Source organism: Dama dama, chromosome 10 (genome assembly GCF_033118175.1).
Source record: "Dama dama isolate Ldn47 chromosome 10, ASM3311817v1, whole genome shotgun sequence".
Taxonomy (NCBI): Eukaryota; Metazoa; Chordata; class Mammalia; order Artiodactyla; family Cervidae; genus Dama; species Dama dama.
The window spans coordinates 41,859,548-41,866,789 of record NC_083690.1 but is presented as its reverse complement, the minus strand read 5'-3'; positions in this window follow the sequence as shown (position 1 = coordinate 41,866,789).

Sequence of the window (7,242 nt, the reverse complement as noted above, 5' to 3'; positions counted from 1 at the left end):
GAAGCCCCGCCCCCTACCACGAGGTCCCGCCCACCAGGCCCCGCTCCTCCAGTCAGGATGCGTCCCGGAGGGGCCACGCCCCCGGGCAGGGTCGGGCCCCGCCCCCGCCTGGCCCTGCAAGGCTTCGGCCCGAGCAAGCCCCGCCCCACAGGCCCCGCCCAGGCCCCGCCCGCCGCTCGCCCCTCCCTCCCGGGGCCCCGCGGAGGCGCTTCGACGCTTTTTCTTTCCAACCCCCTCCCGCACCCTCCTGGGGCGCGGAGACTGAGGACTGATCCGGGTGCCGCCAGGCGGGCCGGCCGGTGCCTCCCCCCGCCCCCACGCCCTCCGGGCGCGCGGCAGGAATGGCCCTCGCATTTCTGGCCTTTGGAAGGACTTTCCGATCCGGCTTGTCTTGCCGGCGGGCCCGTGAACCTTCCGGATTCAAGGAAGAGGCAGCGGAGACCGGGGAAGGGGCGTGGCGTCGTTGGCGGCCCTGCCGGTGGGGCGACGTCCTCCAGGAGTCTCCCTGCCTGAGACCCCTGGGGGGTCTCGGTGTTCTGATCTGTGTCCCAGTTTTCCACTACGACCATCTGAGACCCAGGCTATTAAGGAAAAGGTCCCCGCGGGGACCTCAGTTACAGGGCTGCTCCCGGCCGTCCGCGAACTCGGGGAACCCTGTCTGTAGGGAGGACAGCCGGTCAGAAACACTGACACCAGACATGTGCGGTGACCCCGCCCACCCGGCCGGGCCCAGGGCTTGTCCAGACAAGGCCTCCGAAGGGCAGGAAGGAAGGTGTTTTCCCCAATAGAGGCCCAGCAAGGGGACAGGGTGGCCTCTGTGCCCACTCGAAGGAGTGGAGACGGTCTTCCCGTGCAGAGCCAACTCCTTTCTGCGACTGGGCCCAGTGGTGGTGAGCTTCCCATCACCAGGGGCAAGCAGGTACTAGACAGGGAGCCCCTGTGACCTGAGACCGTGGCCGCTGCCCTGACCTGCTGGGGTTTTCCAGATAGAGGACAAAGGGTGATGTCCTGCCAGCTCGGCTGGGCTGTTGGTTAGTCCTAGAGCCAAGTGGGTTTTCCTGACTCCAGGGCAGAATTTAGAACTGGAAAAGCCAGTGAGGCAGGGGAAGGCCATGGCCACGAAGTGGCGGTCAGGGCTGGATGAGGCTGGGGGCTCAGAAGGAAGAGGGAGGTGGCCAGAGCTCTGACTCTTAGGAGTTTAAGCTGCACCCTTGGCCACGTGGCTGCCTCTGGGGAGAGTGACGTGGAAGGCAGCATGTGTGGGGTGTCCCCTTCAGCACCTCACAGAGAGCGTGTCCTTCCACCAGCTCTGCTCCTCTCCAGCCCCCCAGACAGGATACCCCCATTCTCCCCGCCGCGGCCCCTCTCGTCCAGGCCACCAACACCTGGCCCCTGACTGTGGGCCCGTCTCCCTCAGCTCCCTCCCGTCCTCCTGTCCTCCGGCCACCATAGTCCACCCCTCCCCGGCAGCCTAGGGATCCTTCCAGAAAGCCAGCAGAACAAGCCCTTCCCAGCTTGGCCCCTGCAGCACCCCGAGTGAAGTCCTGCCTCTTATCACATCTCCGGCTGCTCCCTGGCCCCACCCTCCCATGCCCGCCCTGCCCCTCTGGCCTAGAGCCTCTGCCCCAGGGCCCCCTGCAATCGTCCGCTCCTGGGCCTCCCAGCCCCCAACCAGCCCCACCCGCAGCCTGCCTACGTGGTCCTGTCCTGCGGCTGGGGCCGCAAGCCTGGGCATGACCCTCGCCTCCTGTCTTCTCCCTGCCCACATCCAGTCTAGCCGGAAGCTGACGGTTGCCACCACCTCCATAGCCAGCAGCTGCTGCAAGCCTGTGTTTCTCCAGGAATCCAGGAATCATCTTAGCCATGCCTCTGCTTCTGGTGTGGCACCTTCAGTCTCTTCTCAGCACAAAATCTTTGACAGCAGTGGGGGCCAGAACTTGCCCCCCAACTTCTCAAACCCCTCCTCTGACCCGCCCCCCCACTCAACAGAAAAGCACTGTCTTCAAAATGGGGCCACCCACCCCTCCCCCAAAGTCAGCTCTCTACGTCCCCTTCCACCACTGCCCCTCGGACGTCCTCCTCTTCCTGTCGTTTCCGCTGCCTGGGGCTGTGTCTCCAGCCTGCCCCGCAGGTCAGGGGGCTGCTGTGGCTGACGGAGGCGGTGGGTGCACTCGGCCTCCATCTTCTCCATGGTCTGCTGGCTGGGTGGAGAGAACTTACCAGGTGATGGGGCCGCAGATGGAGGAGCTTGGACGATGCGGGTCCGGCAGAAGGTCATCACTGACCAGGTTGGCCTCTGGGTAGTGAGCAACACTGGTGGGCTGGATCCAGTTGCTGGAACTCTGGGACCTGTTTGTTACAGCAGCTAGCATTCCTACCTGACTGATACACGTAACACAGACAAAGGCAAAACTGCCCGCATGACAGCACCCCAAGGGGATCCGCAGTCCCTTTAGATGGTGAACGAGGGGCCCCTGTGTTGAGCCAGAGGCAGGAGATGGCTTCCCTGGGGAGGAGACATGAGAACTGAGACCTGAGGGTAAGTGGGAATTGGCTTGTCACAGAGGAAAGGGGGGAGTGTCCCAGGCACAGGAACTGGCCTGCACAGAGCTCGGCAGCAGGAATGAAGCCAGAGGAGCTCCCGAGGGATGGAGGAGCACCAGAGGAGCACCGGAGGGATGGAGAGACCCAGCTGCAGGGGCGGCTGGCAGGGTTCGGGGAGGCAGCAGGGCCAGGCCGGCCCCAATCCAGCCTTTTCTAGTATTTCCACACCCATTTTCTCACGAAAAGTGGGTTGACCCGATCTGTTCTGCAGCTCAGGAAAATGAGGCTCTGAGGGGAGAGGGGACCACCGGATCGGCAGACAGAGCTGAGACCTCGGAGCCCCAGCCCCGGCGTGGGGGAGGGCCGAGGGAGCCTGGGTCAGCCCGGCCAGCCTCCTGTATGGGGGGGACACCCTGGTCCAGGGCAGGACTTCCAGGCCGGATGTTCTCGATCTGCCCCCTCCTGCTTTCCAGACTTCTTGGTGACACTGGGGGGCCCTCCCTGGAAGGAAGGCTGGCAGGCCCAGTGCTGGGGACCAGGGACATTCCGGCCACAGGCAGCACTGATTTGTATCCAAAAAGCCTGCTGGGCCCCTAGGCAGGTTCGCGGTGGGGGGACCGTGGAGTGGTGGGGTGGGGTCTGCAGACCCTTTAACCGGTAGATTGAACCGCAAGTAACAGATCTGGTCAAGGCTGATGGCCTGAGCTGGAACAAAATGGGGGGTGCCTGTCCAGACACGGCAGAGCTGGCAGTGCCTGGAGCCTTGAAGCAGAGGGAGGAAACCAGAGCGGGAGTGGGGGGCGGGTGGGGAAAGAAGGGAAAGGTACCCACCCACGAGGCCCTTCTTGCAGGACTTCTCAGAGCCTTCATCCGCTGCCGAGCAGCATGATGCCCAAGGGAGTGGCCACGCTGCACAGGGGTTCCCAAACTGACCCCCTCGTCAGAGCTGTTGGGAAATAGTGCTGGGAGCCCAGGCCTGTGCGGACGACATGCGCGGACCCCATCGGGCAGGCCAGGCTGGCAGCCCCGCTAGGCACAGCTTTACCCTGTCTGTCACCCCCCTTCTCTGAGCCTCCTACGCTTCTGCCTGGGTGCCCTCACCCTGAATCTCTGCTTCACCCCGGGGTCCTCCAGTCCTGCTCCCTTCAAGGCCAGGAGCAGCCGTGTCTGAACTCTCACCCCCAAGCTGGGGGCTGGTGACTCGGGGCACCCCAGGCCTCCACGGCCAGCTCAGCATCCTGATTGCAGCCTCTGCTTCCACATAATGAAACGCGACAACAACGCCCAGGTCTGGGTGGCTGTGAGAAGAGGGCCAGTGCTCAGTGAAGGGGGTCTGTCCTTGCAACCTGCTTTTTGAACAGAGAGATGGTGCGATCTCACCAAGGACACACAGTCACTGCAGGCAGGGCTGGGCTTCCTTTGGCCCTGGTCCCACTGGCTGGTGCCCCCACCAGCCTCTGCGTAATGTTAACAGGATGGGAGGGCTGGGCCCCATTACACGGGGTTCTTATAAATGGCATGAGGAGAATTAATAATGTATTTATAACACATCGTCGTGGTAGCCGAAAATGATCTATAAATGTGCGGTTAATGTTTTATAATGTTTTTGTAACCCGTTATAAATGATAAATGGCAGACTATAGATGCCGGATCAAATATTTATAATGCATTGTGTGCAATGTTGGGCTGCTACAGTTCGGGAAAGCCATTAATAATAAAGTGGATGGAAATGTAAAAGTTACCGACATGCCCAGCAAAGCCATTTATAATGAAATGTAAAATTCGGCTGTTGGAAGCAAACCACGAGTCCCAGCCGAAGCACCGGCCGGGTTCCCCTGGATCCTGGGGAAGGAGCGGGTCGTGAATTATTCCTGAGGTGTTCAGACGAGAACGTATACTATCCATAGCACGCCGTATAAATATGCTATTAATATACCCAAGGCAGCATGCATTATTCATGGGGCCTAATTAATTAATAGGTGGCCCCTTAAAATGGGGTGTCACAGCTTCCAGCTCCCTCCTGCCTGGGGTGCTGGCATCCACAGCCGCCCATGTGGGCCATCGGCTGAACTGACCGTGGCCTTGGGAACCAGGGGAGGACGGGACGCCCCTTGGATGCTCCGCTGTGAAGTCCATGTGACCCCCCTGGTGCCCCCGCAAGTGGCTCTGGTTCCCCTCACGGTGCTCCGCTCAGCTGTTCCCCCCAAGCATCCGGTGACCACAACCGCAGCTGCCCTCACTTCCATGGTCAGCGCCGGTGCTGCTGGGACAAGCCGCCCGCCTTGCCCTGAAGCACAGGAGGGGTCCGGTGGGGTCTGAGCGTGTTGTCCGCACAGGCCCGGGCTCCCAGCGCTGCTTCCCGACAGCCCTGACGAGGGGGTCAGTTTGGCCACTCCCTTGGGCGTCATGCTGCTCGGCAGGGGATGAAGGCTCTGAGAAGTCCTGCAGGAAGGGCCTCGTGGGTGGGTACCTTTCCCTTCTTTCTCCACCCGCCCCCCACCCCCGCCCAGCCTGTTCTCCCCAGAGCCTTCCAAACAGGCCACTTCCCCCGGGAGCGAGGGGCTGGCAATCCCGGGGGAGCCCCCCGCCATACTCCTCATGGCCAAGATGCCTGAAATAACCCCACCTCAGCCCAGCCAGACCAAACTGCATCAGTTTTCAGTTGCTCTGAGGGAGGAAAAGAGAGGGAGCATCCTGGCCCAGGACTCCAGGGCAGCTCTACCTCGTGTGACCTGAACAACTAACTGGGCCTCAGGGCCTCATCTGCAAAGTGGGGCCATGAGCCGGCCCTCCCTGGGTGAAGGTGGGGCTCTGCTGCTGGGAACCTCCGTGAGGACACCTGGGCCCTGGGCCCCCGCTGCCCACGCCCCTCTGGCCCTCTGCCTGGCCGCCTGGCCATCTGCAGGTCAGGGTCCCCCCCTTGCCAGGACCAAAAATGAAACCAGGAAGTGTTTGTTAAAGAGGCTGTAAGGAAACAGGTGAACTTGTCACCATGGCAACGGTGCATCTGGCCCCACCCCTTGGCAACTGGTGAGGATAGCCAGGTCCCCTGCGCCCTCCGACAGCCCTCCCTGGACAGCGAGGGGGCTGCGGGCTGGCGGGACTCCTCAGCTCACTGCCTCCCTCTGCTTGTCGAGGGGCGCTGAGGCCCAGGGAGGGTGCGGGGCTCACACGTCTGGACTGGGACTGGGGCCGGGGGGCTCCACCCCACCCCCGCTGGGCCCTGTGGGTCCAGCCAGGCTTCTGGACCTTGGACATCCCCTGGGCAGCTGAGCCCACCCTGCTCTGTGGGGAGAGGCCCCGAGTTTCCGCCTTGCAGGGAGCTGGGACTCGGGCTGCCCCCCCGCACGGCTGTGCACACACAGGTGCCCGTCAGGCGGCCTTGCTCCCCCCAGAGGGGCTCAGTTGGCGTCCCCACGCCCCCGCTCACCCTACACATGCACACTCCGCCCCTGGCCCCCTCCGCTGGGCCCTGTGTAAGATGGAGCTGGCCGAGGGCACTCAAGGGGCCAAGCCAGGAGGCCGCCGGCAGCCCCGCTCTGCCCTCCCCTGCACATGGCCACGTGCTCCCCAAGCCGGCCCCGAGGGCCCCGCGGCCCCCACCCGTCAGGCAACGCTACAGCACCCAGGCTGGTGAACGCGGGGGCCACAGACACCGCCGAGCCCCAGCCACCCGCCCGCAGCCCTGCCTTTGCCCCTGTGGGTGGGGGCGGGCAGCACCCCTCCCCCAGGGCCCGGCTGTGCCTGCCCCCCGCCTTGGCCCCGACGTTGGGACTGGGCAGCAAGGAGCCCCAGGATCCCCAGAGCCTGCCTGCCAGCTAGGCCCGTCCTGAGCCCATGCTGGGGTGAAACGCCCCAGCCCCCATCCTCCCAAACCCCAGGGCACCTGTGTTCCCGGCCACCCTGGCCAGGGGTGAGGCCTGCGGGTGTCCCCACGGCGCCACGCAGGCTCGGATGGGGGGCTGCGGCACTGTGGAGGTGCCATGGGGCCCCCCACAGGGCACCCGGGCAGGGAGGGGACCCTTCAGGTCCATGCCTGCTTCTGCAGGGGCAGCAGCAGGGCTCCAGCCCCCAGGAGGGGCATCCATCCCACGTGCCCAGGGCAGGAGCCACACAGACAGGACGGGAGGGGCTCCCTGGACTCCACCGGGGAGTGGGTGGGACCTGGACACCAAGGGGCCGTCGCACAGGCAGCTGTGTGGCTGACCCATGAGGGTCACGGGGAGCAGGGAGGCTGGGTGTGGGCGCAGGAGTGGGAGGGGGCCTGGTGAGGCCGTCCTGCAGCGGACAAGGCCCTGGCTGACCCGGGGCCCCGGGGCGGGGAGCAAGGCCCTGTCCCTGGCGGGCTGGAGGCACTGCCTGCCCCCGCCCCTGAGGGCCTGTTCACCTCACCCAGGCCGGCCTCACTGGCCTGGGCCCGGCAGAGCCTCAGCGCCCCCTGGTGGCCCCGGCTGTGCAGGAACCCGGTGACCCTGCTGGGGGGTGGCAGTGATGAACCCAGGGGGCAGCAGGAGGGAAGACGGAAGCGCCCTGTGTGCGGGGAACACCCCGCTGCTATGAGCGTTGATGGGGCGGGACAGTGTCACCCTGTGAGAGGGACATTGGCCTGGAGAAACCAGTGCCGCCTGGGAGCCCGGGCCCTCACTGGACACGGCCCTCCCCCGCCCTCGGTGCCAGATTCTCGGGCAGACCATCCTC